This window comes from Dermacentor variabilis, chromosome 1 (genome assembly GCF_050947875.1).
Source record: "Dermacentor variabilis isolate Ectoservices chromosome 1, ASM5094787v1, whole genome shotgun sequence".
NCBI classification, from domain to species: domain Eukaryota; kingdom Metazoa; phylum Arthropoda; class Arachnida; order Ixodida; family Ixodidae; genus Dermacentor; species Dermacentor variabilis.
Window position 1 is genome coordinate 251,991,338 of NC_134568.1, and position 13,633 is coordinate 252,004,970.

Here is a 13,633-nt window from a genome sequence, read left to right on the forward strand (position 1 = left end):
GTCAAACAAGATCAACAGAGGTGCGTGTGCTTTATCTTTGTAGAACACAATTTCATGCTGTCTTGAATTCCTATTGCCTTGCGCAGCTCGGAGAGCTTATCTTATGAGAAAATGTCCTAGCATCAAGAATCATTAACGAACTCATGCAAAGTAATTCCTAAGTTTGATCGATACGTCACAAGCTACATGTTTATCAAGACCGCCCCCCGCTTATCTACACGCGGACCGAAATTCCAAACAACACTCACCACCCCACCCACCCTTTCGAGAAGCCCTTTCCCATCCAGCTATCAAAATTCACATGCCAAAGCAGCTCAGGTAGCGCAGTAGCGGCCGGTTTGAATAAAGCACGTGCACTCAAGCGCAAAAACCACCGGAAGAAGCCACAATAGCTCAAACAAACGTGGCCTGCTGCACCGTTAACATCGGACGCACCACAGCAAACGCTTGCCGCGCGCGCCTACGTCTACTAGCGCCATCTATGGCGAGTAGCTGAAAAGACTGGTCGGGCGTAGGAGCAGACGACGTGCGGCAGAGACGCGCGATGCCGTTAATGAAGAGATCTTTGGCCCAGCAGCATTCTGTTCGATCTGCAGTTATTGGGGATCAGGAGTGTCATGACTTAAACTCGACTTCACCTTTCGGTAAGAGTGGAGGAACTCATAAAGACGCTGACAAGAAAACACGTCGCTCAAGGCATACGGGCTGACGCGCGCGCCATCCATGTGTGGGCGAAGAAAGCGCGCGATGCGAGAGCGGCTGTCGTTAAAAATCCGGCGGGAAGGGAGCCAGGCCGGGCGCTTCGATTGTGTGACGGAGTCCTGTCATGGTGGAAGATTCGACCGGGCGCTGACTGACAAGCGCCGGAGAGACGGCGGCCTCGGCCGCCGCCATGACGCGCACTCCGCTCGTGTGCTTACGGGGGCCGCTCGCCTCCGCGCTTCGCTGAAGGCCGCGAAAAAAAAAAATGCGTCGCTTTATTTTTTTGCGCCGTGCGAGCTTCGTACGCTCGCCGTCTGCTGGGCGCTGTGAAGCTCATCACGTACGCGTTATCAGCCGAGTGTCGACTCAGCGCCGACCGATTAATTACGGCTCCCCCACGGCAACGACCACGCCCTCGCAACAGGGGCAACACGAGTGTTGGACTTGCACCGGCCTCCATTTCCGGCCTCTGTTTTCAAGCAAAACAGATGCCTTTGTGCAGGACTTGGTAGTTACAGGATTGATTCGGGCCATTGCAACGCTGGTCAAAACAATGAATAGAATGTGTTTTCTTGGTCACCTTTGGTTTGTAGCAGGCAGCTGAAACTTCAGGTTACTTGCAAGAATGCAGAAAGTTTTTAAGTCGCCAAATCGTTAATGTCTGATCTCGTCTACCACCCAGCAGCTAAATTTGGCAAAGTTTTGCTTTGATTTCTGGCTTACAAATTCTCTAGAATAGTGTCGCATAGCTGTCGCTGTTCCTTTCTTTTTTTTCTTTCTCTATTTCCCCCCCTTTTCTCTGGAGACGTCTTTCGTCGCACTAGGAAGTAGGGGTGGGTGAATTAGTGCAAATTCGTATAATCTGTGCGCGAGTGACCGCACGCATCTAGGTGCCATTGACTTTGAACTTTACAAAGCCCGTCTCCTGCTGTCCGGAGAATGCTCCACGGCGGCCTCGTGAATATCTTGCGTATGTTTGATCTATTTACACCCTTAATTCATCAACATAGTTAGTCAAAGCCTGACAGGGCACTCTTGGTAGCTGTGCGAAATTTGTTAATTTATTTTGGATTGTAAATCTGGGCAGACGCCTGTCGACGGTTCTGGTCAAAGAGGATTGCGACTGGCCTCCTTGGTTGCGCTCTAACGGGGTTTAGGGACCCTTCCCGGGGGTTCAAAGAGAGCGTTCGCTTCGAAAGCACGAGGAGACAAGGTCGCAGTAAGAGCTGCTCTTAAATGAGTAATTCAGTAATGTGAAAGTTATTATTAATGTGACTAAACGCCTAATAAATCAAATACGGAGAATATCTGGGAATTTCCTGCGTGTTCGCATAATCTCTACGTCGTGTAAGAAGTAGCGACTACATCTATGCGACAAAAGAATGCGGAATGTGATATTCAGGGAGCCAACCGTGCAAGATGAAGATTGTCCTGTGTAGCTTGGATCGAGAACAGGCGTTATAAGCATGCCAGTGACACGGAATGTGGGCAGGCAAACACGACATCACAAAGAAAAAACAATAATAAAGGCGCTGTAGATTGTGGGATGACTGCCACTGCACATACTAGACCACGCAGATCAGTCGTGGACAAATGATCGCTCCCCCACCCCACTGCCCCCTCTAGCCACCAAGGATTTGCGGCACTCCCGCAGCCCGGTGTTGTAATTAAGAACTAATTTCTCATCATTATTCGGAAATCCCTTTGTTGCGACAATTCAGACACTCTGACATTCTTTCGTATGTTAAAACATCCTTGCACAATAACTGTATTTTTTTTTACTTCCACATGAAACGCGCGCAACCTTTACAATGTATAGTTACGTTGCTTAACGCACTTATTGCAATGTTACCATTCCATGCACAAGTGCGCGAACGTTGGAGACCTACAACAGAACAAATAGCTCTTCTTATAACATTTATTTACTTATTTATTTATTTGTTTGTTTCTGTTTGTTATATTTTTTCAACAGGTATATAGTCGAAGGTATATGGTTGCTTAGGCAATGTCGGGCTCATGAAAACAATAAAACAATAGCGGCCTGAGTGATGAGCTTTAATATATATATATATATATATATATATATATATATATATATATATATATATATATATATATATATATATATATATATATGAGATGCGAAAGGCAGGGAGTTTAACCGGTAGATATCCAGTTTGCTATCCTGCACTGGGGAAGGGGTGAGGGGAGACAGAAAGAAGGAAAGTACACACAGAAAAAGAGAGCGAAATGAACAAAAAAAAAAGAAGAAGAAAAACTTGAACGTCCCGAAAGCAGCACTGAGAGACTCCGTGGTGAAGGGCTCTAGAAGAAATTTGACCCCCTGTGGTTCTTCAGACGTGCACCAGAAAATCCAAGTACATAGGTATTCTCGCATTCCAGTAACATGGAAAAACCGGCGGCCGCTTCCATTGGAGTGGGACTACTATGACCGGGAGTCGGAGCCGCGACCTCCTGCTCGGCAACAGAATGCCATATGAACTGAGCCGCCGCACGCGGGTAAATGGTCGCCGCGGCGAGACAGGCAGATAAAGAGTGTAGTCAAACAGGAGGGCACCGGGTGATCATGTAATCTCAGCAAGCCTTCATGTTCTCGCATACATTTGTCATCGTGAAAATCCTCGGCCATCGCAACGATGCATGGCTCCAATACTACGATCGTAGGTAAGCAGACTCCGCCTCCCCTACAATGAACGACCGAGCGGTGAGGAGGTGGATACAGTTCGGGGCAAGTGTCAGAATGCTCGACAACGACGTTGCCCGGGAACCTGATGCAATGCACTGTAAACTCCAGAGCCAGATGCGCCACCTATTCCTTCGTCACAAAGGTCGCTTGTGGAAACACGCTTTAGAGTAAACCGCAAATTTTTGTTACGATAGCTGAGCGAAGGTAGTTTGCATTCGTTACCAAAACGAAGAGAATCATATGGCCGTGGTCGACCGCTCGGAATACTCAATTTGACCGCGCGCAACGCGCAGCAGCTATTCACGAAGTTGTCGTTCAAGGAGCGTGAAGGTAGTACGTCAGGCTCGAGTTGCAGAGTTCCGCATTCACTCCTCCCAGGTGGCAGCGTCACGAGCCCCGGCGGCATGGTGACGCGGTGCCCCAGTCAAAGGTCCGCTGCCCCCGAGCGGCGCGCGCACTGCACGAGTGCCTGGCGGTCACGTGACGGTGCCGCCGAAGAATAAGGCCCGGAGCGCACACGGAAAATAAGCAAAGACGCCCGCGGGACGAGGAAGACGGGCGGCCGTATTCGCTCAAAAAGCCGGATCGATATGATTGATAGGAAGAGGGACGGACGCGGATCAGAGAAAGACAGACTCGACGGCGCACGCAGCGGCGGCTCCGAGGAAGCTTCCATTGTTTCTGCGTCGCGCGCGTGCTGCTTGAAGGCGCGTCGTTGTCCCCCCCCCCCTCTCCCTTCGCGCAGTGCTCAGCCGGTCAGGCGTCGCAGCCACGCAGGAGCGTCGTCGCTCTCGGTGCGCTCGTTAGACGATGCCTCGCGGCTTGCGTCACCGTGTAATCACACAGCTGCCGCTGAAGTTGTGGCGGTGGTCGTCCGCAACGCGAAGCTACTACACTGCTCCCGATCCTCGGACATTGAAAGCAAGTGCTTCGAAGAGGTCGTGGTCTCTTCGGCGGGCGCTTGGCATGCTGCGGCCGCAGAGCATTTTCGAACCCTTCCTTCGAGCCAAGCGTTGCCCGCGACAGACGACACTTCTTTCGTTAACTTTCACCTACTGCCAACGATAGCAGAAGTCATGTTTGACCCTTTGTGCTAACGCATTTCTTGTATAAGTGTACATAGGCGTATACAAGAAATGTGCAACAAAGGTGAGCGACGCAGACTTTGATCGTGTCGAAGCGTTGGCACCGGATATGACGGGTCCTCAACCCTTGTTATCACTCAATTTCTGTGCACTGTATGTTTTTCAAGTCTCGCTCGCGCCTATATAGTGTCAAGACGAGATTTCCCTGTTTTTTATATCACTCGTCGATTCTGACGCTCGTTGACAAGGTTTCACGGTTGTCGAATAAACGGAAACGAGTCTGCATTTGAAAACAAAAATTTGAATCAGTTGATATCTCCCCCTCTCCCCCCGCCCTATCTTTCTTTCTATTCCGTAGAACTATTTTTTTAACAGCGCTTCATTCCCTGCAGCTATTTTTCATTTTGTGGAAGTTTCACCTGCGCAAGCAAGAGACGCAAGAAATCGCCGTATAGGCCGAAAGATCTTGTTCTGGAATTTATAAAACTCCACCTTTCTGCGTACCCCAATTGCGGAGTGCGGAAAGCTCACCGGGACCCCAAACTTGGGGGATCTATTCTAAACTCTCTGTAACTCGTCTGTTATATTTCATTTATATATATATATATTTCTTTAAATACAGGAGTCCTCTTAGACTATGAATGCATCTGACGGAGGATGGCCGACGCTGTAGCCGAGTTTGGACGCGCGCATCCCCTTTGAGGTCACTCGATCAAACCGCCGGGCGATGGCACCGCCAGGCTAGGCCGCCGGGTTTTATTAGTTCCGTGCAGCGTCAAGGAACTACGCAGAATGAGCGGCCACGCCATTCTCTTCATCCAGGCCTCCAAATATCCGAAAGAATCAGAATGGCCGAAAGGCGGTGGCTGGTCCTGTGGGGGCGGAAACGTAGTCTTTACAAAAAACCCTACAAGCACCTCGGAGAGGAGAAGCTTGCGCATGGCTGAAAGGCATGTCGTACAATGCAGCCAACTTATGCGCTGCGGGTTAGACGTTAAACGCGTTGCCTTTCCCCCCGCAGCTCGAGCGCACGCATCCGATGTAGCTTCCGCCACGGTGCACGGAACTGATCATGGGGAGCGTTCGCGGCTATATACAAGAATGAGGAAAAACCGTGTTTCCTTAGCGTTCTGCTGTCTGTCGCTTCATAATGGCGACGTTAACGACACCTTCGACTGGTCGTTTCAGAGCACTCGCGCAGCGTTATACAAATGTCGTGTATTACAGCATTGAAGCTGTACATACTGCAAGATTAAGCCGGTTCCAGTAGCGATAAGGAAGTCTGATTATCGCTGTTTTTGCAATAAACCTTGAATTCCGTCTCATATTACATTTGTATCATTGCAATACCGCTGTATAACACCGTATAAGTGCGATCATAACGCAGTTTTTGCTTTTCTTATTGTACAGACAGCTGGTTTGTTAACTATACAGCGCTTATTTGTTAACTTGTCAGTGTTCATCCTTCGCGCGCACTATAATTTAACCGTGAAAAGTTTCCAACTCGCCCAACTTTCAATTCTTTTACCGACACCAACAGGGGACGAAGAACAGCTGTTTATTATTATTATTATTTCTTTTTTTACGCGCACATGTGCGCATATGCCTCGGGGCTTGTGAGGGATTTATCTGGATGAAATGGGAAATGTGGGCTGCTGTTGTGTCGGGGGCCGGCCTTCTTCACAAATGAAACAAATCTTGCAGCCACCATTTAAGGACGACTGTCGACGTCAATGCGATTAACATTGAAGCAATGAGCGACATACCGTATTGCCACCTCCGGGACGTGCTGTATGAGGCGCGTACTAAAGCCGGGCTCCTCTCTCCCGCTTCGACGACGATTATGATGATAATGATGATGATGATGATGATGATGATGATTTATTGACATCCACTTAGAAACGGGGCGGTGACAAATAGTCCCCTAGCCTGCTTCATTTAATGAGGTATGCTATACGTGCTTTTTCATTCTAGCATTTTCGTATACATTTCCCACTTGACACATTGCGCGCCATTTAGGGGCGACGCCGCGAGGTCCGCGCGTGGTCCGTGTTTGAATATATATTCACATAAAAGTGTATGTGTGTATATATGACGGGAGTTCGATTCCTCCGAGCACCAGAGAAATTTTAATGGATTTTTTTTTTGTCCTTGAAAAGCGGCACATATCCAGTTACCCAAGTTGGCGTGAAAGGAAAACGGTTAGACACTGGCACAGATACCGGAAGTGCGTGAAGTATGCTAATTAAGAATGCTAATCGCATTAATAAATTGTTCAATGATCAAAGGTAACATGGGGTGACACACAGGTGCAAAGCAGTCTAAACTTTGCATTGAGTGCTATGAGTTCAGAAAACACGTCAAAAGCTAATAAATCTCAGCTACACTGTAAGGGAAGAAGCACAACACCACACGAGGTACAGCGCACAGTGCGTCATAAGACGAGCTCACTGCTATTGCGCGGCCAGAGTATTCCGACTACAGAGTGAAAGACGCTTAAGGATGCACTTCACTGAAATTCCTTTGTACTACAAGGCGAAGCAGCATTTGCGGTGTGAGTATTCGATTTTCAATACCGAGGTCACGATTTGCTAACCCGTTTGTGTCCGCCGACATGCGCACGCCTCCTGTGAAAATGACTAGCTTTTTTTCCATCGCAGTGTCAGCGCTATCTATACTGTCTGCAAAATACCGCCTAAAAATTCTCTCTTATAAACGCGCCGATTTACTTTCTTCCTTTCAGAGCTGTCATTGCGAGATTCATGCTTAAGAAAGTCAACCTCTGCTTTAACGAATTCGCCATCGTATTTCTTTAAATACTTTAGTTCTCAAAATGTGGTTGCTTTAAACATGCATATTTACTTTTTCTTCGCAACTGGAAAGCATTAGTTTTGGGTGTTGGTACATGGGGGCTGACCAACTAGTCTAAAATATCGGTTATCAAGCTTAATCAACACATCTGTGTGATCTCTTCCCGAGCATTGAGCATACGCATCGGGGCTGCATGGAAGCAGCAACAAGAGTGAGAAGAATGGATCATTCTAACGCAGAGCACTGTAAATAGCGCCTTTTATAAACAGGATTCAGCGTCTAGCCACGTGGATACTCAACACGTGGACGGTAAAATAAAAAGATTAAATTAAGTCAAGGAGTTTTACGTGCCAAAACCACGATCTGATTAGGAGGCACGCCGTAGTGGGGGACTCCGGATTAATTTTGACCACCCGGGGTTCTTTAACGTGTAACTAAATCCAAGCACACGGGTGTTTTCGCCCCCATCTAAATGCGGCCGCCGTGGCCGGGATTTGATCCCGCGACCTCCTGCTTAGCAGCGCAATACCAAAGACACTAAGCAACCACAGCGGGTCGGAGACTAACTGGATATTTTTAGCGTGAGAAAGCAAGCTGATGGCACTTGAGAAACCACTAGTCACTTTTTTTTTTTTTTTTTGCTTATACATGGGGGTTTGGCGAACTTCACTTTATCCACTTCTGTGAGCTTCACAGCCGTGCATATAGGGACGAAAACAAAGCAAAATAATAAAGGAAGTGTGCATTGCCACGGCCGTTTTGACATGGGCCTCACGAAATGCTAACCAGCGTGCTCGGCGTGACATGAAAACTGCGGCGATCTGCACGTATTTTGGAATGTTAAACCAGCGTTCTCCCCAGAACGTTAGAAGACATTGTTATCCACACATATGTACATTCTCAAGAACGCCCGGCCATGATCAACCATGGCACTTCTTATAGTACGTCAGCAGTGTGCGGGACTTTAGACGCACAACGATGTCGTACACCTGCTTAGTCATTGTACTCATGCCGGGAGAAAAAAAAATCTTACTTACAAACTCCACTGGCAGTGAATTTCCTCGACAGGGCAAGCTTTAAAAAAGTTAATTTGCAAAGGTTACTGTTCGAAGCGGTGAGCACAGAAGATATGTAAACGCAATCATTGGCTCCTTTTTGCCTGCATCCTGCGTGTTTGCGTACAGACAATTGTTGCTGCCGACGCTTTTCCATCAGCAGGTACAAGTGGAATCTGGTTGCTGCTCTTTACAGCATTTTGTGCTCTTAGTAGAGCTCAAAGTGACAATATAGTTGTCTTGATCGCACGTCAGTCAAAGATCCACACAACAGCAGCGTTCAATGTAAACCAGGAGTTGCAAAGGGTTGCATGCCTCTGTCGAAATTCTCATCGAAGACAGCGTACCCCGCTTCGCTTTCGTCGGGTGGGCGCTCGGTCCGCCGGACAACCTGCGGCGACTCGGCAGGCCTTTGGCTGCCTCGCAGACCTGCCATTAGCCATTTCCTGGCGTCTGCTGTTCCTAGATAGCCCCGTACAGAATGCGCTTCGTTTGAACATGCGCTCGGCGATTACACAGGTGCATTTGTATGCGCATAACGTAGGCGACATCCGATTCGTTCCGTGAAACCGAACGAGACAAAAGTGCCGCCCCCGCGAAGCTGCAAAATAAATATAACTTATTACAGCAGTCGACGCGTTTCGTGCAAAGTGTGAACCACATGTCGTGGTCATTCGCTTGGTCTCCCGTTGAAGCATGTAGCAAGCCAGAAATGTTCTCGCCCGGCAACCGCTGCACTTGAAGCTGCAAGTGAGTTACGTACGCCATATGTCCACTGCAACGTTTTGAAAAGTGATTTCGCAATCGTGTAGCTCAGTGGAAAAGAGATTTGAAGACACACTGATGAGGATGTCTATTAGCGCCCTGAAGAAGGAAACTATAGCGTATACCGTATGTATGTATACTGTTACGTTTCGCCTACGACGCGCGGTTTAGCCGGCGCGACTGCAACAAAGCGGCAGACATTTTGGCCCGTTCGGCGTCGCCGCTACGCTCCCCGCCAAGCGCGTCCAGGCATGTTCCGATGCCACGTGTCTTCATGTGCGTGTGTGAGTGTATGTGCCATTGTGCCCGACCAGAGGCGCTACGAGAGTAGAAGTCACCTTCTCCTCCCAGTCATTGTGCCCGACCAGAGGCGCTACGAGAGCAGAAGTCACCTTCTCCTTCCAGCCATTGTGCCCGACCAGAGGCGCTACGAGAGTAGAAGTTACCTTCTCCTCCCAGTCTTTGTGCCCGACCAGCGGCGCTACGACAGTATGCGTCACCTTATCCCATTGTACAATCACGTGCTCGTCTATTGAGGGGTTCCTTCTTGCCCTCAACTGCGAGAGTATAAAAACAGCTGCCCCCGGACGCCGAAAGGAAGGCTCCGATTTCTTCTGTTGAGTAAAGTGCTCTCCCGTCTCTCTACTTCGGTCAACCTGACCGCCAACTCTTTGCGATGTTAAAATAAACAAGTTGTTTTGTTGTTACCAGTCGACTCATGCTTTGCCGGGACCTTCGGATGCTTCCAGTTGTACCCCAGGCCGCCAGGCCAACGCTACCCTTGGGGCTTGCGACCCAGGTGCAACCACGGGCGTCAGCGCCGAGTTCCCAATAACCGTTGCCATCGGTGGGATTCAAACAATACATACATACATACATACATACATACATACATACATACATACATACATACATACATACATACATACATACATACATACATACATACATACATACATACATACATACATACATAACGCGTCAAAGGCAGAGGGTGCAGCTAATATTTTTTACTGTGTACACACATCTAGAATAAAGGGTGGTGTTTAGCCTCCAAAGACGCCTGCGAGCAAGCTTGAATTATTTCGGTTGCGTCCAGTTACCAAGTCCGTTCAGCTGCAACATCAACGAGAATACACGTGCCATTAGTTACCACCTTGCGTTAGTTAATGGCAGACTGTGCAAAACAAATGACCCTTTATTGTTCTCTCTTTATTTTTTTTCTCTTACTTCACGAGGCAGGCGAGGGAGCTCTGTTGGGCTGAAGGACAACCTATGTTGTCCTTCAGACTAACAAAACTAACAGAACCATCGGCAAGGGATGTTTAGCCGATGGAAGTAGCGCCGACCTGCAACTTTAATTCACGTAGTATTTTCTGTTGTCATCATTCTGTCGGACGTTCCCGCTCAGCACGGCTGCGGATGCTTTGGAAGACATCGCGCTTTGCCGCTGTCTGTCAGCTGCGCAGTCACCAGTGCAAGGATGTATCGATGGCGCTTCTGCACAATACGCCTCCGACGGTTTACTATACCTCGAGTTCGTACAGCACAACGCCATTCCACGAGAGGAACAACCGAGCAAAATAGAGAAGTAAACGAGGGGAGTAAAAGGCGCTCTCTCGGCGGCAGAGAATGGATCATGCAGAGCCGGTGGGGAGGAGGGTCGAAGCAATATCAGCAGCCTTCTGAACTCGGCGCGAAACAAAAGAAGGGCACCGCTTCAGGCCCCGAAAGGAGGCAGGCAAGGGCGGCGCTGCAGGCGCGAAACAAAGTGCACGTCGTCGGCCGTAATAGGCGGCCATTGCGGGGCCCCGGAATGGATGGACGCCATCAGGGGCCGCTAGGCGCCGCTCGCCGACACCCACGCGGCCCCGGCCGGCAGACTCGTTACGCGCTCGTCATTACGACACACGGCCATGCAACCTTCGCGCCCGGCATCCGTTCGTCGGCGGCTGACCGCCCGCGGGCCGCCATTCGGGACGCGCCACCGCCGACATGCGGCACGTGCTGCGCGCCCGACAGGGGCGGCTGCGCACGACGCCATCAGCGTGGCTAGACGCGCGGGTCGTGTGGACTGCCCGACCCAACGAGCCGTCCCCTCACCCCTCTCCTTTTTTTTCTTTTTAATACCGAGGCCACCGATGGTCAGCGAATTTGACTCGGCGCTTGCGGCGAGATTTAAGAGCCTCGGTTTCCTCGAGGAATTGATCACCCCTTTTCAATAGCAACAGAGAGCGAGAGGCACAGCCGGAACTGTGAGTTTGCTTCCGGAAACTGCGGCAGGAAATTCACTCACTTTCGGTCGACCCTGCGCATTCAAGCTTTACTCCCTGCTCTCTTTGCCTCAAATGGGAAGGCATATTGCTTAATTAAAGCTGCATGCGCAGCCACGCCCCAATTACATCTCTAGCATTTGAGGCTATTGTTTGGATCGCGACACTGGAGCGATCTGTTGGGAACTCGGCGCTGACGCCCGTGGTTGTACCTGGGTCGCAAGCCCCAAGGGTAGCGTTGGCCTGGCGGCCTGGGGTACCACTGGAAGCATCCGAAGGTCCCGGCAAAGCATGAGTCGACTGGTAACAACGAAACAACTTGTTTATTTTAACATCGCAAAGAGTTGGTGGTCAGGTTTGACCGAAGTAGAGAGACGGGAGAGCACTTCACTCAACAGAAGAAATCGGAGCCCTCTTTTTGGCGTCCGGGGGCAGCTGTTTTTATACTCTCGCAGTTGAGGGCAAGAAGGAACCCCTCAAAAGACGAGCACGTGAATGTACAATGGGCTAATGGTGACGCACACTGTCGTAGCGATGCCGTAGCACCATGTCGAGCACGATCTCGTAGCACCCTGTCGTGGCGCTGCGCACGATCTCGTAGCACCCTGTCGTGGCGCTGCGCACGATCTCGTAGCACCCTGTCGTGGCGCTGCCGGTCGGACACAATGACTGTAATGAGAGGATGGTCCCTGCTTTGGCATCGCCTGTTTCGGGCACAATGACTGGAACGAGATCCCTGCTTTGGCATCGCCTGTTTCGGGCCCAATAACTGGAATGAGATCCCTGCTTTGGCATCGCCTGTTTCGGGCACAATAACTGGAATGAGATCCCTGCTTTGGCATCGCCTGTTTCGGGCACAATGACTGGAATGCGAGGAGGATCCCTAGGCGGTCGCATCGCCGCAGACGCGCCTGGAAACACCTGGCGATGAGTGTTGCGGCGACGACGATCGGGCCAAAATGTCTGCCGCCCCGCCGCAGTCGCGCCGGCAAAACCACGTGTCGCAGGCGAAACGCAACAGACCGCCCCGCCGGGGGAAGGAGATCCCGATGGACAGGGGACTGCATCCGCTGTCCGGAGGGATGTCGCTCGATGATGCTCATAACCGAAGTCGGGCGTCCCTTGACGTTTCTTGAGCGCCGCGCACAGAGAAGGCCTCGTTCTCTCGTTCAGGTTCGCACGGGACACTGCAAAGTGACTTCGGGAGAGTTCACATTTTTGTTCTCGTTCCCGGCAAGCGTTAGAACTACGCTGAAAACTCAACCGCTCAGTCAGCAAGCACGGCACAACCCTCACTAAGCCCTGCCAGGCTCTTTCCCCTTTTTATACCACTGCCTAGTTCCTTACAGTAGTCTAGCATCACTCAGAACGCGTCCACAAATTGAAAAATTGCACTAGAAAGCATATCATCACTTTGAAACACTAAACAAAAGCAATATGTTAAAAAAAATCCTGCCTCAGGAAGAAAAACATCAGTAACAAACAATTTTGAGGCTGATTCCTACGTTAGGGGCTTCGACTTAAGCCATCGGCGTTACCGTTGAGACTCCCCTTTTTGTAACGCACCTCAAAGGAATATTGTTGTAAAGCGAGGCTCCAGCGCAGGAGGCGGCCATTTTTGGGAGAGATGGTCTGCAGCCATTGGAGAGGGCAGTGATCCGTCTCAATGATAAACCTCGAGCCGGCTAGATAGCATGACAATTTCTGAACGGCCCACACGAGACACGCACACTCTTTCTCGGTGGCGCTATACGCCTGCTCACGACTGGTCAGCTTACGACTAGCATACAGGACGGGGTGTTCTACTTCTCCATTTTCCCGTTGGCACAGTACAATGCCCATGCCTCGCTCACTAGCATCGCACTGAACAATGAACCCTTTTGTATAGTCTGGCGATCGTAGCACAGGCTGGCTTGTTAGGGCACTCTTTAGGGCGCTAAAAGCTCTTTCCTTTGTCTCGTCCCAGACGACTGTTTGAGGCTCTGTCTTTCTTAGAGCATCCGTCAGGGGAGCCGCGATATCAGAGTACCTAGGGATGTACCTCTGATAGTAGCCGGCGACACCCAAGAACGACCGAATATCGGTCTTGGTGCGCGGTTGCGGAAAGTCTCGCACAGCGGCCACTTTTATTTCAGAGGGGCGGCGACGACCCTGACCAATCACGTGACCGAGGTAGACAACCTCGGCCTGTGCTAACTGGCACTTAGGAGCCTTTACTGTCAAGCCTGCTTCGCG

The 13,633-nt window shown here is 50.2% G+C and overlaps 1 protein-coding gene across 1 annotated transcript in view; it reads right to left on the minus strand.

Moving 5' to 3' along the window:
- LOC142560823 (protein tiptop-like) overlaps positions 1-13,633 on the minus strand; it is a 470,396-nt gene that overhangs the window by 368,813 nt on the left and 87,950 nt on the right. The gene's annotated exons all lie outside the window — the stretch shown is intronic.